Here is an 18504-nt window from a genome sequence, read left to right as displayed (position 1 = left end):
CTTGAAGAGTGGAAGAAGAAGTGGAGAAGGGGGAGACGAGAGAGATGGAGTGCCAAGTGCCGATGGCCAGTAGACAGAGGAAGGAGAGGTTGAAGCTAGGGAATTTGAAGGGGAAGAGCTTGGCGGTGAGTCAGGAGCAGAAGATTGGACCCTTATCCCAGCTGAAGGATAACCCTTGGGTGTGGTCTGAATGCAGGTGCGTCAAGAAGTACGCCTGGCTGTGCTCCGTCCACTAGTCCATCGATATCAGACCCTTCTCCATTTCCACAAAATCTCCGAGAGAGAGAGAGAGAGGGGTTTCGTTTGTTTTGGTTTTGGCCCTTTGGGCGGCGAAATTGGTTGTTTTTTTAATTTTAAGCGTTTTTGGATTTTATAAATAGGGGCGGGATGGGGAATTGGGAATGGAAGTCTACGACGTTGTTTACAAGTGGAAACTCTATCTCTTTTTCTTTTTTTGTTCTTTTTTTTTTGTTTTTTTCTTTTGGAGTGTTGTTGTGACTCAGTGGAAATTATAGTTTAATTGTTAGAGCACTATAGGGGCTGTAAAAAAAAAAAAACGTTTGCTATTTTAGCAACCAAGACCCAAAAATAAAGTTACATTTGAGTATGGGAATGCAAAATTTTTAGGCATCCGTGAACCGTAAAAGTGTTTATATTTACAATCCATTGTTCATTAGATGCAAACAAAAATAATATATTTTATTCCTTTTCTCTCTCTCTCTCTCTCTCTCTCTCTCTCTCTCTCTCTCTCTCTCTCTCTGTTCTTTGCGTACTCTCTCCCTTCTCCCTTCTCTCTTATCCCTCAACCCCTTTCACTCTCTGAATCTATTTTCTCTCTTAGCTCGTTTTCCTTGTAAATCATAGTTTGCTCACTGTAATAGAAATAGATAGTTGTGGTGGCTGTTTGGTGGGTTCGAGTCGGATTTGGGTGGTGTTTAGTTGGTGTTTGGGTCAGCGTGGTAATTGGGTAGCGTTTGGGTGGAGATTAGGTCAGAGTTTGGGTGGTTTGATTTAGGTCTGTTGATTGTGATTTGTTCAGATAGGTTTGGTGGAAGGTACTTGCTAGGTTTGTTTGGTGGTGGGTTTCAGTGCTTGCTACGTTGAAGATGATGATGATGATGAGGAAGAGTTGGTGAGAACATAAGGGTTTGGCGAGAACAAAAGAGTTGGTGTTCGTTGACTTATTTGTTGAGGACTAGCTTGCTATTGTTGCATTTTTTGGTTTTGTTGTGGTATTACCATGGTTGATGGTGAGCCCGCCTACAAAGGTGAGACCACAACCTGTATTGGTGAGGTGGTTTCTTGTTGCTGCTATATCTGTTGTTATTTTTATATTATTTTATTGTGAAATTATATTATTTTAATGAATTGTATGTAAAAATAAAAAATGGGATATTAGGTGTATTGTAAAGTAAGTGGGTATAATAAATAAAGTAGGTTTTTAAATGGGAAAATAGCAATCGATTCCCATCCCTGGATGCTAGTGCTCTTAGCTTAAATGTACTTTTAGTTCTACATTGTTTATAGATAGTTCAATTAGTTGCCACCTCTTTATATTTTCATATGAGACATTAAAAAGGTTCAAAATTCTCAACTCTTGTTGTTTTAGTCTTCAACATAAAAATAATTTTTCAGTTTAGTTGTTACTCTATTCAAACATATTTTAATGTTATTAGTGTTACCATCCTATTGATATAACTTTTCTAATGTGTCTAACAAAATACTCATGAATTATGTTTCACACATTAGTTTTTTTTTTTGAAACATAATAAAACAAAATAGATTAAATAAGTAGGAAGCACCAATGTCATAGGTGACGACTACAACTTCACTCAATATATTTTTATTGGATGTGAATTTTAACAAATTCTCTATTGGATTTTTTTTTTTTTTTTATACCCTCCATACTTACAAAATTTCTAAAAAATACAAAATCAATGATTTTGTCATCAGTCAAATGGTTAAATTTAAAAATGTTGTAGTCTCAAACTATGCATAGAAAATAAGTTTATAAATCAAATAAAAATAACATTTTGACACAAAATTTGATATGCGTGTTAATAGCATAAAGAACATGCAATCAATGCTTAAATTTTCAAAATATATAGTCATATATTTTTTTAGTGGGAATTGTAAACAAACTTTATATTATTTTAAATAAAATTACTCTTTTTTTGGTTTTCCAACTTTCCTTTTCTTTCTTGACAACCAAACCAAATGGTAAGAAGCAATTTAATATTATATCATTACATATTCACTTTGATTGTCATCATAGAACAATAAAAATAAATGTTCCAAATAATTTTCTTCTTCTTCCTATATTTCCTCCATTTTTTTTGATAACCAAACGGGAAAGAAATAGTTTACAATCAAATTAGAACATGTTCACACTATAATTAGAGGAAAAAAATAAATAAATAAAAGACCATGAATTTTCCAAGGACCTGCTTGTTTCAGCGTAGACCATGAAGCTCTTTTTTTTTTGGGGTGTAGTCTTTTGATTTTCTATTCATCACTGTTTGAGATTTAAGTGTATGTTTAATCATATTATGCATTTGAGGTGAAAATAAAAACCAAATTAAACATAGTGAGAATAGGGTGCAAGGGAAATCAAAAATTAAAAAGAAAAAGGTAAGTCTTGATAAAGCGCAAAAAAAAAAATTGAAAACATGAGTGATTAAAGGAATATAGGAGAGTTGGGGCAATTCAATTTTTTAAATATTAAGTTTGAAAACCAACATGGAGTTGTCCTATTTTGTAGGTTACGTTTTAGGTGGGAGCTAAAATTTAGGAGTTTTTAAATTAGCAATTTTACATATATAACCATATTATTTAAGTTTTACGAAATGATAAATTTGAGAGTATTTTAGGCATCAAAATTGATGATCCCAAACAAGAGAAACCTCTTAAATAATAATATAGATATTTTTCTCATTTTTCAACGTTTGGAAATTTAAACATAAACATGTACGTTTAAACATATATTTCAAACTTATGAATAAAATAATTAATATTTATGTTCACTCTACCCATATAATTAACATTGTTGTTTTCTAAATTTTTATTGAAGAGTGATATATATTTTTTATATAGCATGTATTCAAATTCAATAGGAATAAATATGAAGAATTGACGCTTGTAAAAAAGCACTTAAGACTTGCAGAGTTTAAAAGAGTTTTATTTCCTGTCAAACCATTAAACATGTAAGAAGTTTATATGTGTGTGTGTATATATTTTGACCAAAGAATCAAGCGTGAAAGTATGTTGATTAAAGTTATATCTATGTAGTAAAATTACAAATAAATTGAAGTGATTGGTAAGCAATATCAATGTAGTGCATACATTTCTCTTGAAAATATGCGATTCGCTTATTAAAAATACTTTCTAATGGATAATAATTTATCTTTAATGATTTTTTTAGCTTTGACTACTTTGTGTAAAAGAAAAATACAAATATTCATATTTTTAGGAGAAATACGATTCATTAAAGAGTAATATCACTTGATGATTGGAAACGCTAATTTTTTTGTACAATTACGATAATAATATAAACTAAAACCATTCATATTTCTTATTATTTTTTAAAAGTTACCAGTAATAAATTAAAAAACACTACAACAAAATGTATTTTTAGTGACGAATTTTAGTGAGGAAAATTTTTTCCTCACAAAAAAGTACTATATAGCGACGAAATATAAATTTCGTCGCTATTTATAAAAAAAATAGTAATATTTAGCGATGAAAATTAGATTTCGTCGCTATATGTTGTGCTGAACCAAGGCGCCATGCGAAAAGTGTTGGCGCCAAACAAAATTCATCTACAGCGACGAAATAATTCGTCGCTAAAAGTTTAAGTTTTTTGCGACGAAAAATTTCGTCGCTAAAGGTGTTAGTAAGAACACCATTAGTGACGAAAACCATTTCGTCGCTAAATGTGACAAATAGTGACGAAAATAAGTCGTCGCTAAAAATAAAATCATAAATATATGTTGTGCTGAACCAAGCGCCAAGTGAAAAAATGTTGGCTCCAGACTTAATTCATCTACAGTGACGAAATAATTCGTCGCTAAAAGTTTAAGTTTTTTGTGACGAATATTTTCGTCGCTAAAGGTGTTAGTAGAACACTATTAGTGATGAAAACCATTTCGTCGCTGAATGTGACAAATAGTGACGAAAATAAGTCGTCGCTAAAAATAAAATCATAAATATCAGTACATTATCAGCGACGAATCCGAGTTCGTCGCTAAAGGTAGCCAATAGCGACGAATTCGAGTTCGTCGCTAAAAGTTTGATACTAATATGGGCTTCAGCCCCTTTTTTTTTTTGTTTCACTTTTCTCTTTTTCTGGTTTTTTTTCTCTCTTTCCTCACTCTCCCTCGCAGCCGCCGACCCTTGGTCTCCCTTCGCACACCGGCCGACCTTTCACCTTCCTCACACCGGCGACCCTTCGCCTTTCCGATCTGAGCACGCTGCCGCCTCTTCCCTTATCTCGCCGCCGATCTGAGCACACCACAGCCTTTCCCTCATCTCCCAAACCCAAACCCAGCCAACTCTTCGACTCTCCATCTCTCACTCACAGGTTAGATCTCTCTCTCTCACTCTGCTTTCTTTCTTCTTCTTTTTTCTTTGGTTGATCGTGATTTTGCTTGTGTTTTTTTTTTTTTTTTTTTTGGTTTAGATTGTCTGAGATTACAGATCGGAGAGTTTGAGGTCGCTGGGATTTACTTTTACCGATGAATGAGGTATTTTAAAAAAAAAAAAAATTTGGTACCTGTTTGGCTGTAGAGAAAATGAAGGAAAATAATGAGAAAAATATTAACTTCCATGGTTTTTTTTTTTTTAAATTTTAATTTTTATTAAAATAAACACCTTTGACTAAGCTAAGGAAAACAGTTCAGGTACAGCTCACGTTGTTGTCTTTTTCATTAATTTTTAAAAAAAAATGTGTGTATGGCCCTAAATGATTTGCTTGTCTGTGTGGTCCTATCAATCCAACTGTGGCAGCAACTAATCACATCATGAACATTATAATATTAGATGATTTGCTTTTTCATTATAATATTATAATATTAGATTTCTTTAGATTCCCCAAATTCTCAATCTAATACCTGTTTGTAGTGGTACAAGCCGTAAAGGAGAGCAACAGACTTTTTAGAGAACTTAGAGGTGAGACTCTGATTCTTTTTGTTTCGGACTCAGGTGATAGAATATGAAATTTTTTTTTAATTATTTAAAATTAAACAATTACTGGGATGTGGGCTGGGGTTTTGTTTTTGTTTATGTTGTTTTTTATTTTGGTAAGTCGTAGCTATCTGTGACTCTCTATGTGTCTCTCTCTAAGATTGGATCCCTTCGACACCGGCGACTATGGTCTTGCCCACACCGACACTGGAGACGGCATCATCACCGACTCACATTGTAAGTCACTTCTCTCTATCTGTCTTGACTCTCAATTATTTTTAAAATTTTTGTTTGGTTTTTTGATAAAGGAATAGAAGGGTTTATTTATTTAAAATAGTCAGTGTTTTTTGGGTTTGCAATTGTTTGGTTTGATTTAAATATATAAAAATATTTTTTAGGGGTTTGTTTGGAATTGGGATGATGATAAAAATGTTTAATCCTGAATTAATTTGAGATGTCATGAGCCCAACAAGGCATAAGACATCCTAAGCTATGAGATGCAGAGCATTTGTCCTCACTAATGGTTGGCGTGTTAAGTTAAACTTCACTTTTTACCTTTAGGATTATAGGAATTAGGATTTTGCGTTTTAGTTTCTGCTTACTGTTTTAAGTTCCTTTGTAATTTCAAGCTATTTAATTTATGTGCCTTTAATCATAATAATATTTTTCCTCAGGTTGTTAGTTCATAACTTCGACCTCTCTCTACTATGCTTTTTTGTTTTTGTTTTTGTTTTTTTTTTAATCCAATCCTCTTTTTTCTATGGGTTTGTTCTGAAATTGCCACATGTTTATTTTGGGATTTTTTTTGGAATATTTATTGTTGGGTTTTGATACATCTGATAGTTATAAACGTATGGGGCTTTTGATTACCTTTATTTTGGGGTTTAATTCTCTATAAATAATCGTACGCGTTTACATGTGATAAATTGCAAATTTTAATGACCCCCAAGCATTAATATTTGGGAATCAAGCCAAGATGAAGCTTAAAAAAAAAAAAAAAAAAAATCTTGTTTTGTAATTATCTTCACATTTCCTTTGATTTGCATAACAAGTTTTGTTGGAACAACGAGTGTCTAATGACACATTAGATTTGTGTTATTTTGGCTACTTGAGGCAACCATTGGTGATAGGACTTGTGCCCTGCTTTTCCTTGTGTCTAATGGAAGACTCAAGCTTTCTCTTGTTTGGGCTCAAAAAATTGAGAAATCCAATAAATAGTTGTCTCCCACTTGGCACCCAAAACAACAAGGAATAAGAATCATCTAAGCATATCCCTCAATCAATAGTTTTCAAGAAGATAAAGTTACTATGTTTTCCTCAAACATGACACCGCCTAACATGGATGATTTCAAGACAAGCTGACACTAAAGATTATAGTATAACACAGTTGAAATTTTCGATTGCTTTAATTTAATGCAATTGTTGAAATCACACAAGAAACTAATATTGGCATGATTTCATCCTAGATCCTGGTTGATTGCAGGAGAGTCAATGATAAGTTATGTTCACACAACTCTTATTAAGTTCCAAGTAAATTTGATGATGGGTATAGATGGATCCACAATAGATACATCTTAATACATTGCTGATGTGATGCAAATAAGAATATCATGTGTGTTAGTGCATATGTTATTGGATTTGACACTTCTAAATCAGCTGTAAATCTTGATTTAGCATTTACTCATTTAAATTTGTGGATCGAAATCAATCCTTCAATTGATCCAATATTCTAATTTAGTAGATCCACCTAATGTAATACAACAATAAGCATAACAGAGTATTTCAAAGGCATAAAATGTTTGAGAATGCTTTTATAGTCAAGTTGTGTTAAATCGTCACTTCTTTTCCAATATAATAAATTTGAAAAAAAAAAAAAAAAGCTGGTCCAACATTCTTTCACATTGGAATGGGAAGTTTTCATTATTGCATAGAAAGTTTTAATATTTGAAGGGGGAAGTTGCCCCCTCCCCCAACCAATAATGATTTGTAATTGGATCTTGCATGGTCTTGCTTTCAAATGCAATCTTGCCTATAGCTTTCTTAATTGGCAATTAGTTGTGAACTTTTGAGTATCATAGTATCACTGACTTTCCTTTTGTTGTTCAGTGGCTGAACTAAAACATTGTCCTCTTTTTTTCTTTTTTTTTCCTGGCTGAACTAGCATGTATAATTACCCAGCAACATTTTTTTGTTGTATTATTTGAAACTAATTGTATTATATTACACTTGTGAATCTATATTTGCTTTCTACAATTTATACATTAGGAGTTGTGATTTTAATTCATTGGTGTAGCTACTCTTGATGCATTGTTAGAACTGTTTCTTATAACATAGTTAATGTTTTTACTTTACGATTTTAATGTAGTATTGTTTTTATATTTGTGCAGATTTCTTATTGGTGGCTTTTAGGGGATTTACTTTTGGCATTATTTGAAGATATATGAGGACATCTTTCATTGGTTCTAATTATATTATGCTACATTTTTTGTATTGTTATAAAGCATCTTGAGTTATTGTATCTATTGCAAACAATTATTCTATGGAAGGAGTTTGAATTGGATACTTGTTTTATTTTTTACTTGTGGAATATATGGATCGATTATTTATAAATGTGCTGTTTAAATAAATGTGTTATTCAAATGTGAGGTTTTTATAATGTAATGACAGGTTACATATTAATATCAAAGCCATGAAAAAAAATAAAAACAGAAAATAAGTTTTAGCGACGAATTTTTTCTTCACAAATATAGCAACAAAAAATTGTTTTAGTGACGAAATATTTCGTCGCTAAATGTAGCAAAATTTTGTAAGCAATGGTTTTAGTGACGAAAATTTTCGTCACTATATGTGCTTGGATTTTCTTAAAAATAGTTTTAGTGACAAATTTTTTCGTCACTATATGTACTCGAAAATAGTTTTAGTGACGAAAATTTTCGTCACTAAATATGATTTAATAAACTGAAGTGTTTTTAGTGACGAAATATTTTCGTCACTGAATAGTGTTTTTAGCAAGGAAAACATTTAGCGACGAAACGTTTTCGTCGCTAAAAGTTTTTTCTTTTTAAAACAAATCGGACTTTTAGTGACGAAATTTATCGTCGCTAGGACTTTTAGCGACGGGGTTTCAGCGACGAAATGAGTTTCGTCGCTAAAATTCCGATTTCGTCACTAAAGGTTCTTAGTGACGAAAAATTAGACTTTTAGTGACGAATTTTTTCCTCACTGAAAATACATTTTGTTGTAGTGAAACATGAAGAAGATTTGTAGTGCTAACTATGGAAGATAGCGAGTACGTATATTTCATGTGGTATTTAGAATGCTTGTTGAATGCCTTCGAATGAGGAAATTAAACGTGTAGAAATAAAAATATAAATTATTTTTAGGAGGAGATATATGATTCGTTAAAAAACAATTGTAAAATGATAACTTTTTTCAGTACAATTACAATAATAATACAAATTGAAAGTATTCATATTTTATATTATTTCAAAGGCACTCAAGAGAGGATTTAGTAAGAATTGTAAGTTTTTATGATTTGTATGGTGGTTAGAATGCTTGTATGACACGCTCCATAATAAGGTAATTAAATGTGTCATTAGTAAGATAGAGTTAACTGTAGTTTAAAATAAAAACTAAACTAATTAAAGTAAGATTTTTTTAAAAGTATATTTTATAAGGAAGTCACATTCTGTAAAGATATAAACTACTCTATTATCTTTATACGGTACAATATATTTTTAAAAACAAAATTGCATAGCATAGTAAAATGAAAAAAGAAAAAAAGAGCACATGTGGAATTAACCTAAAAAAATGTTAATCTCTTTTACATATTTAAAATAAAGTTTATGTTTTAGTACATGTTTATGTTTAAAAATATTGTTTAAATTCAATTATCAAGATTAACAAATATCAAATGCAAGTTAACACTCTTATGATTTGATGTTGCCAATAAAAATTGTATGATGCAGGTGGAATTTGATGTTACTCATAAAAGTTTATGATGTAGCTGGAAAAATTTATAAGAATCTAATATTATCATTAGTTTAACTGTTAGCTTAATTTTCATGCAATCATCCTAATCAAAATAGATCATCATAATTGATACGTTGTACTCTTATTAAGTACACTCAATTATTAATATTCTAACTTTTTCTTATCCTTGAATTTAAAAAGATAAAATAAAAAGGAAGTATCCAGCTAGGCTTGGGGTTTGCCCGTGGGCAGGAAAAAAAAAATCCATAAATGTAACTAAACAATTAGGGATTAGGGAGTGTACTATGCTTTTACTATTAACTTTTTTTTTTTTTTTTCTAAATACTATTACTTTTTGAGAGCAGTCCAGTACATGAAGTCAATAAGAAATAAATAGAAGAAAGGAACCTCCCCAGCTTAGGGTTGCAGATAGGATTTGTTGCTTGAGGCCAAAATTTTAATAAAATAATTATATATATATATATATATATATATATATATATATATATATATAATGCATAAAAATATACATACAAGTTTGCTTAAATGTTAGTGAAAAATACCATATTTTTTAAGAAAGGAACAAACCTACATGATAGGAAGATTATTGATTCAATTTATATTTTGAACTTATTAATTTGATGCATTTTAAATTTTATTTAGATATCATTATTTCAAAAAAGATGGTGCAATGTCACAATTTGCACCCAGCCCCATAGTGTGAAGGGGATGAGCCCAAAAAGCCCAATACAATAAAATTTATAGAGAGTGGGCTAGAAATCTAAGTTCTAGTGATGTTAGATAACTAAAAAATGATGGGCTCAATCACAAAATTACACACAGGGAACTGTTTATATGAAAGAATTTTATCCTCGAACACAAGCCAATGATGATTTGTATTAACTCTTTCAAAGATGGATTACAACTAAAGATGATGATGCATACAGTCTTTTTCTCTTTGTTTTTCCTCCCCCCTTCCCTGAAAGTCCCTTCTTCCTTTTATATCATCTTTCTTATTCTCCTCACCCTCCACGTAAGGGTTCAATTGCTGGTTTCGATACTTGTCCCATCTCTCTCCCTTGAAGTCTTTGGAGGCAAGTATAAGACTCAAACTCTGATGCTTAGGTATCACTTCTCCATCAGTGCGGCCAGAGAAGCAATTGCAGTGCATTCAATGCGAGGCGGTAGTAACAGCTTTATCTTAGATATTTCACTGCCCTTCTTCTTATCTTCCATATTTACCATGCTTACCCTTACCTATAAGGTCTTCTAGAATATTGCATGCGGATGTTAACTAGCCCTTCTCCTACCTCGGCTTCACATAGCCGAGGACATAATCTTCCTCGGACTATCTTTTTGGATATACTTATTCAGGTATCACCTACCTACCTTTTAGTATTACTTTGTGAGTTGTCATTCGTATGTCCTCGGACCATTCAGTGTCCTCAAATTGGGCCTTTAGCCCATCAAATACTCTTGGGTCAACCCTACATATATTCCTGAGCCCATTGACCCTACAGATGACATAAAGCTAAATAGAAAATTGTCATACAAAACTGAGAATTTTAAAGACTTAGAACCATACAATGCTCAATAGATATGATTTTTTGACTAAAAAAGAATGAAAATTATACATTTATATTGTGTATAATTTAAACTTAATAGTTTTATTCTTATTTATGATATCACATTCTACTAACTATATAAAAAGTACCAATAGCCTCTGTGGGGGGTAAAGGCTATTGAATAAGCGTTTGGGCTTTGGGTCTGATCGGTTGGTACCAGTTTATTTTTATCAGGGGAGCTTCTAAGCCCATAAGTCAGTCTACACTTAAGAGGTCCGAGGAGTTGTCCGAGGAGGAATGTCTCCTCGGACAAGCTCGGCAATGACCCTAGGACTTGCTAAAGGGGTTAAAGGCAAGATTCTAGAAAAACTGATGGGTAAAAGGGCGATCCAAACACCCTTTAGAAGAAAAGACGTGTGACAAATATCTGAGGAAAAAGCTGCTACCACCACATTAAAGACCCTGCATCTACCTCCCTAGCCGCATTAATGGGGAAATAACTTCTGAACAGTACAGCTCAGCCTTCTTGCTATTGTTTAGAGACTTTAAGAAGGTGGTGGATGGGACAAGTATCTAAGGAAAACATTTGTATGACACGTGGATGAACCAGTGAGGAAGAAGAAGTATATAAGGAGACGCGAGAGGAAAGAGAGGGGATCGACACTTTCTGCTGAGAAACACAAGAGCTAAGTATTGTAAACTTTGGTATAGAAAGAGAGTATTTATAAGACTCATCCTCGGCTTACTTCCGAGGAGGTCCCTTTGTCATATTCATTTGTCATTTGCACAGTTTGTGGCATTCTAGCCTGTTAACCAACTTCCAACATCCCGAACCTAGATTTCAGACTCATTCTCTATAAATTTTATTGTATAAGGCTCATTGGGCCTAAGTCCAACATTTGTTTTTGGGTCTGGGTACAATTGTGTGCTTACAATTGGTGCCATCTGTGGGGATCTAGTGTTGAAGGAGTTGGAACATCATGGCAGGACGGATCCAGTGGAACATGTGAGTCATTTTAATCAGAGGATGGTAGTACATTCTCACAATGAAACCTTGATGTGCAAAGTCTTTCCTTCTAGCCTGGGACCTGTTGCTATAAGGTGGTTCAATGGACTAAAGTCGGGGTCTGTCGGTTCGTTCAGGGAACTTACTAGGGCGTTCGCATCTTGGTTCATTACATGCAGCAAGTTTCCTCAACCGTTGGACTCACTGTTATCTATAGCCATGAGGGAAGGTGAGACATTGAAAGCATACTCTGACAGGTATTGGGAGATGTTCGACGAGATAGATGGAGATTTTGACGAGGTGGCAATTAATACTTTTAAGGTGGGTCTTCCCATCGATCATGATTTGAGGAAATCTTTGACCAAAAAGCCCGTACGAAGTGTACGTCGCCTTATGGACCGTATTGACGAGTACAAAAGGGTTGAGGAAGATCAACAGCAAGGTAAGGGTAAGGCGAAGGTTATCCCGCACGAGAGAAGGGATTTCAGGTCGGACAGGTACCATAATAATAAGTCGAGGAAAAATTACACTGGGCAGACTTGCTCAGCCACTCCTCAAGCAGTTAATATTGTATTCCGAGAACCAGTGCACCAATTACTGGAGAAAGTCCGTTAGGAACCCTACTTAAATGGCCCAGTAAGATGGCGGAGGACCCTACGAAACGGGATCAGAATCTTTTTTGCCAGTACCATCAAGATGTGAGTCATACTACCGAGAATTGTCGGACCCTCTGGAACCATCTGGAACAGCTGGTTAGCGAGGGGAAGTTGAAGCAACATATGTACCAACCTAACGGGCAAGGCAACCAGTCAGGCTCAAATAATCAAAAGAATAACTCGTCTCGGCCACCCTTGGGAATGATTAGTGTCATCTTCGCTGCACCTAGCAGGGCCGGTTCCTGTCCTACTAGGGTGATGGCAGTATCACACTCCCACGCCGAGGAGTCGGGCTCGAAGCCGAAGAGAATTAGAGGGAATGTGCCTATCTTAGGGTTCTTGGACGAGGACAAGGTCGGGACCATCCAACCCCATGATGATGCCCTGATGGTCACTTTGAGGATAGGGAATTACAACGTCAAAAGGGTGATGATCGATCAAGGTAGCGGCGCGGATATTATGTACCCTGACTTATTCAAGGGGCTAAGTTTAAGACTGGAGAATCTCACTCCTTATGACTCCCCACTGATAAGCTTTGAAGGGAAGGCTGTCATACCAAAGGGACAAATTCGATTGCCTGTACAGTCTGGCTCAGATATGGTCGAAGTGGATTTTATTGTGGTTGACGCATATTCCCCATACACGGCCATCCTTGCCAGGCCTTGGCTGCACGCTTTGGGTGTTGTCTCCTCGACTTTGCATGTTAAAGTAAAATTCCCTTCGGAAGGACTCATCGAAGAAATTCAGGGCAGCCAATCAGTGGCAAGGCAATTTATATCAACTGCAATACTGCATTAAGCCAAATCAGAGTCCTCGGCCCTGGTTGTGAAGGACTTATAGCAATTAACAACTCTGGATGCGCCCGATGTGGTGACAGTAGAGGAATTCATGTGTGAAGATTTAGAGAGGTTTCTAATAGCCGATGATCCCGAGAGGTTTTTTCAAGTGGGAATATGGTTACCACACCAGGAGAAAATGGAATTTGTCAAGTTTTTTAAAGACAATGTCAATGTCTTTGCTTGGGATACCTATGAGGCTCTAGGGGTTGACCCAAGCTTCATCTGTCATCGTCTGAATGTTAACCCTATCGTTGTTCCTAGAAGGCAATCACCTCGGCGATCCTCCAAGGAGCATTCTGAGGCTGTCAAAGAAGAAGTGCTCAAGCTCAAAAGGGCTGGTGCCATTAAGGAAGTTTTCTGCCCAGAATGGTTGGCGTATATAGTCGTGGTGAAGAAGAAGAATGGGAAATGGAGAGTATACGTGGACTTTACAGACCTAAACAAAGCCTGCCCAAAGGACTTGTTCTCGATGCCATGCATTGATCAACTTGTGGATGTTACGGTCGGACATCCTTGGATAAGCTTCTTAGATACCTTCCAGGGTTATCACCAAATACCATTGGCGGCGGATGATCAGGAGAAGACTGCTTTCATCACTCCAACAGGGAACTATCACTATAAAGTGATGTCGTTCGGGTTGAAAAACGTCGGGGCTACTTACCAAAGGATGATGACCAGAATGTTTGAATCGCAATCAAGAAAGTCCATTGAGGTATATGTGGATGATATGGTAGTAAAGAGTAAGGCAGTGTCTATGCATGTAAAGGATCTCGATGACACCTTTCAAATACTTAGGAAGTATAAGCTGCGCCTTAATGCCTTGAAGTGTTCATTCGGGGTGGGCTCTGGAAAGTTTCTAGGCTACATGGTGACTCATAGAGGGATAGAGGTGAATCCGACACAACTTAGAGCCATCCAAGGCTTACAATCACCTCGAAATCCAAAGGAAGTTCAGAAGTTGACCGGGATGACCGCTGCTCTCAGCAAGTTTATCTCTCGGTCAGTTGATAGGTGTAGACCTTTTTTTCAACTATTGAATAAATGGAAGGGATTCTAGTGGACCGAGGAGTGTGCTTTAGCTTTCCAGCAACTTAAGGAGTATCTCTCCAAGCCACCCATCATGTCTCGGCCGAAGGTTGATGAAATCCTGTTTGCATACCTAGCTGTGACCGTCCATGCAGTCAGCCTGGTCTTTATAAGGGACGACGGCGGGGTACAGAGACCGGTCTATTATGTCAGCAAATCTTTGAATGAAACTGAAGTGCGTTATTTGCCTTTAGAGAAGGCAATTCTGGCTATAGTCCATGCCACACGGAAGCTTCCTCACTATTTTCAGTCTCACACCGTAGTGGTTTTGACCTAACTGCCTCTCACGTCAGTATTACAAAGTGCTAACTATTCAGGAAGGGTAGCCAAGTGGGGAACTATTCTGGGAGCTTTTGATATCAAATACATGGCACACACCTTGATGAAGGGCCAAGTCCTCGCAGATCTGGTGGCAGAGTACACCGAACCATCATTAGAAGAAACTATGAAGGAATCACACATGGATGAAAAATCAATTGGCGTGATCACAAGCAAAGGACCACCAATTTGGAATGTGTATGTTGATGGGGCAGCCAACCAAAGGGGGTCCCCTAAAGGAATTTTTGTTGAAAAATCATCGAGATTGGCGTCCTCGGCCACTAATAACAAGTCCGAGTACGAAGCGGTCTTGGTTGGTATGAATATGGTACGAAAAATAGGGGGAAAGCAGGTTCATATGTTCTCGGACTCTCAGTTAGTTGTGGGCCAAGTGGCAGGGACCATAGAGGCTAGGGATCCAAGAATGCAAGAGTACCTGACCCAGGTCAAGTGTTTACAATCCGAGTTCGATTCTTTTATCCTTTCTCACGTTTCTAGAAGTGGAAACACACATGCAGACTCGTTCGCCACCTTGGCAACATCCTCAGCTCAGTGTTTGCCTAGGCTTATCCTCGTTGAAGACTTGCTAGAACCAACTCTGATCACTGCAAGTGCCTTCCGTATCCATCTGATAAGGCCTGGACCTAGTTGGATCAACCCTGTGGTGTCTTTTCTAAAAAGCAATATTCTTCCTGAAGACAAGTCTGAAGTAGATAAGATCCATCGAAAGGCGCCTCGTTTCTGGCTGTCCGATGATCATAAATTGTATAAACGCTCATTCTCCGGACCATACTAGTTGTGTGTGCATCCTGAGGCAACGGAGACACTTTTGGAAGAATTGCATGAGGGAATTTGTTGGAACCATATTGGGGGAAGGTCCTTAGCCCATAGGGCTCTGACTTAGGAATATTGGTGGCCCAACATACAGAGGGAAGCTCAAGACTCCGCGAGAAAGTGTGACCAATGCCAAAGGTTCGCTCCCAACATTCATCAGCCTGGGGGAGTCCTTAATCCTTTATCCAGTCCTTGGTCATTCGCTCAGTGGGGATTGGATATAGTTGGGCCTTTTCTGAGGGCTATGGGAAACAAAAGGTGGCTACTTGTGGGGACCGACTACTTCACCAAGTGGGTCAAAGCTGAGCCCTTAGCAAATATTAGGGATATCGACTCCAAGAAATCTATCTGGAAGAATATTATCACAAAATTTGGAGTACCCTACACACTTATTTTAGGCAATGGCGTTCAATTTGATAATAGAGCTTTAGGAAGTATTGTAGTGACATGGGCATCACAAATAGGTACTCCACCCCAGCTTACCCTTAGGGAAACGGGCAGGCCGAGGCCTTTAACAAGGTCATAGTCAGTGGACTCAAAAAGAGGCTGGATAATGCAAAGGGTAGATGGGTAGAGGAGCTACCACATGTTTTATGGACGTATCGAACTACGCCGCGCAGATCCACTAGAGAAACACCATTCTCTATGACCTATGGGGCCGAGGCGGTGATACCTTTGGAATCTAGTTTCCCCACGTTGAGGACAAGTGCTTTTAGTCCAGAAAATAATGATGGTCTCCTGGAGAAAAGCTTGGATCTGGTTGAGGAGCAGCGAGAGGCCGCGATGGTCCAAATGGCTTATTATCAGCAGAATCTTAAACGAGGGTACGACGCCCACGTAAAACTAAGGCCCCTAGCGCCAGGGGATCTGGTATTGAGAAAAGTTGTGGGTGCTGCCAAAAACCCAACATGGGGGGAAGCTAGGACCAAATTGGGAAGGGCCCTATCGAATCATCTCTGTAGCGGGGGTAGGATCATATCGATTAGCTGATCTAGATGAAAAAATTGTACAGTGCCCTTGGAATGTAAACAACCTATGAATGTATTATTATTAATAAAAAGTACTTTTATTGTTTGTTGTTCAAATTATCAATATGTACTCGCGTTCGTCTCTCACAGTTATCAAGTATCAAACAGAAACTTGGTCATGCATGGTCCTCGGACCACATACCTTGTGAAAATTGATACCTTATCAAGTATCAAACAAAAACTTGGTCATGCATAGTCCTCGAACCACATACCTTGTGGAAATTGATATCTTATCAAGTATCAAACAAAAACTTGGTCATGCATGGTCCTCGGACCACATACCTTGTGGAAATTGATATCTTATCAAGTATCAAACAGAAACTTGGTCATGTATAGTCCTTGGACCACATACTTTGTGGAAATTGATACTTTATCATGTGTTAAACATAACCTTAGTTATGTCGGGTCCACAGACCTTCTACTTTGGAAAAATTAACATTTCAAGTTACAATTTCTAAGTATCAAACAGAAACTTGGTTATGCATGATCCTCGGACCACATGTCTTGTGGAAATTGATACTTTATCATGTGTTAAACAGAATTTTAGTTATGTCGGGTCCATAGACCTTCTACTTTGGAGAAATTAACATTTCAAGTTACAATTTCTAAGTATTAGATAAAAACTTCGACATACATGGTCCTCGGACCACATGCCTTGTTAAAATTGGCATTCTATTTGTTCTAGAAAGGAAGTTTGGTTGTGTCGGGTCTTTGAACCCTTTACTTTGAAAACATTAGCAAAAAATCATATCACATTAGTGCTAAGGAGTTGATGAAACACTTAGATTGCTTTATACCCCAAGTTAAATTCTAAGTTAAGTTTTTGATTGTATGTTGTTATTTCACATATGTTTTGTTCGTGAGTCACGATTTGCAAAGTAAGCTAAGTATGTGTGCTTCTATTTAAAGTCACCACAAAGTAAAATGTTGCAAGTAGTGTTAATTGTTCCATTCATTCATTTTTGTGTTGATGAGCATTGTTATACTAATAAATTGGAAGGTAAGTGAAAATCAAACCAAACAGTTTGTCATTAGTTTCTGTCAATGTACATTCAAACCAAAAATTTAAAAATTGTTTACATGACAAAAAGAGAAGCCCTAACTAGCCTAAGCCCTAACTAGCCTAAGCCCTAAGCCTTAGAAGGGGGGTTCTGCTCGGAAGTGCTGGCAGCTTCTATGCTTTTTAGCCCCGTTTCAAAAGAGGACTGGACTTGTTTGCCCTTGTCAGTGGCCACTGGTGGAGGGACATTAGGCTCGGCGCTTTGGCTCGTAGCCTTCTCGGCATCTTCACTCTGTTCCTTCTCTTTATTGGAACTCGTAGGTTCTGTAGGAGCAGGAATGGCTTTAGGATCGTAGGAGGGAGCATCGAAGGTGCTGTCTTAGGGGAAGTGGCGACAAGAGGAAGTTCTTCTATCTCCTGGATGTCTAGGGGAAGCAAAATGTTCTCGAGCTTCCTCTGCTCGGAAGTTGAGGGAATCCCTGCTACATTTAAGGCTTCCTCCCAAACTTGCTGGCAATACTCTCAGCACAGCCCAGCGAACTCCTCTGTTAGCTGGTTTTCTGTCGCCGCTACCCCTTCCTCGTAAGCAATCTTTTTTGCGGCCTCCATGGAGTTCTTGAGAGTGAGGGCCTCGTCCTTCATCCTCGCAAGCTCCTTCTTCAGGTTAGAATTTTCCTGTTGAGTTTGGGATAAGTCTTCGTTCTTTTGACGAAGAAGCTTGCGTTGCCCCTCCACCTGAGTCCTCATTGTCTTTAGGCTGGCCTCGGTGCCGTCCTTTTTCCCTCTTCAGCTCTGCCAACTAAGTGGTTAGCTTCTCGTTTTTGCAAGAGCTTGACCTAAGGCCTTCTCGATCTCTTGCCTTAGCTCCAATTCGAGTCCAGCTTTCTTCTGAGAATCTTCCACCCACTTCTCGGCTGCAAAGACTTCCTGGATGGCCTGTAGTGAAATGTCAAAATAAATATATCATTAGTGGCACGACTCTAAAGGATATGAAGAGCATTTTCCTTCATTAAGGTATA

The 18504-nt window shown here is 36.9% G+C and overlaps 1 long non-coding RNA gene across 1 annotated transcript; it reads left to right on the top strand.

Annotated features, from left to right (window-relative positions):
- The first annotated feature begins 5304 nt into the window (after positions 1 to 5304).
- Positions 5305 to 7737, top strand: LOC142639003 (uncharacterized). The gene is made up of 2 exons (XR_012845100.1): positions 5305 to 5418; positions 7569 to 7737. It is a non-coding gene; the product is annotated as an uncharacterized LOC142639003 (long non-coding RNA).
- The last annotated feature ends 10767 nt before the right edge of the window (positions 7738 to 18504 follow it).

The sequence above is a fragment of the Castanea sativa genome, chromosome 6 (genome assembly GCF_040712315.1).
Source record: "Castanea sativa cultivar Marrone di Chiusa Pesio chromosome 6, ASM4071231v1".
NCBI lineage: Eukaryota > Viridiplantae > Streptophyta > Magnoliopsida > Fagales > Fagaceae > Castanea > Castanea sativa.
The sequence above is the reverse complement of the archived record's forward strand: the minus strand, read 5'-3'. Positions and strand labels throughout refer to the sequence as shown.